This window comes from Merops nubicus, unplaced genomic scaffold (assembly GCF_000691845.1).
Source record: "Merops nubicus isolate BGI_N331 unplaced genomic scaffold, ASM69184v1 scaffold11343, whole genome shotgun sequence".
Lineage (NCBI taxonomy): Eukaryota > Metazoa > Chordata > Aves > Coraciiformes > Meropidae > Merops > Merops nubicus.
The window spans coordinates 4,825-5,309 of record NW_008599579.1 but is presented as its reverse complement, the minus strand read 5'-3'; positions in this window follow the sequence as shown (position 1 = coordinate 5,309).

Here is a 485-nt window from a genome sequence, read left to right as displayed (position 1 = left end):
AACTTCCCAGGAGGTCCCAACCCCCCCTAGATCCCCCAAGGACCCCAAACCCCATCCGAGGTCCTCCTAGAAGATCTCAAGACCTTCCTAGGACAATCCAGGACCCTTCTAGGAGACCCCAACCCCCCTGTAGATCCTCCTGGGACCCTCCAGAGTCTCCTCAAGGTGCTTTTGGGGTCCCAGCTTGAGCTCGAGGTGGTTTTGAGGTTCCACCTTCTCCCCAACTTCAACCCAAGGTGGTTTTTGGGGTCCCACCTTCAACCCAAGGTGTTTTTTTGGGTTCTACCTTCAGCTCAAGGTGGATTTTGGGGTCCAACATTGAGCTCAAGGTACTTTTGAGGTCCCACCTTCAACCCGAGGTGGTTTTGGGGTCCCACCTTCAGCTCAAGGTGGTTTTTGGGGTCCCATCTCCAACTCAAGGTGCTTTTGAGGGTCTACCTTCAACTTGAGGTGGTTTTGAGGTCCCACTTTCAACCTGAGGTGGC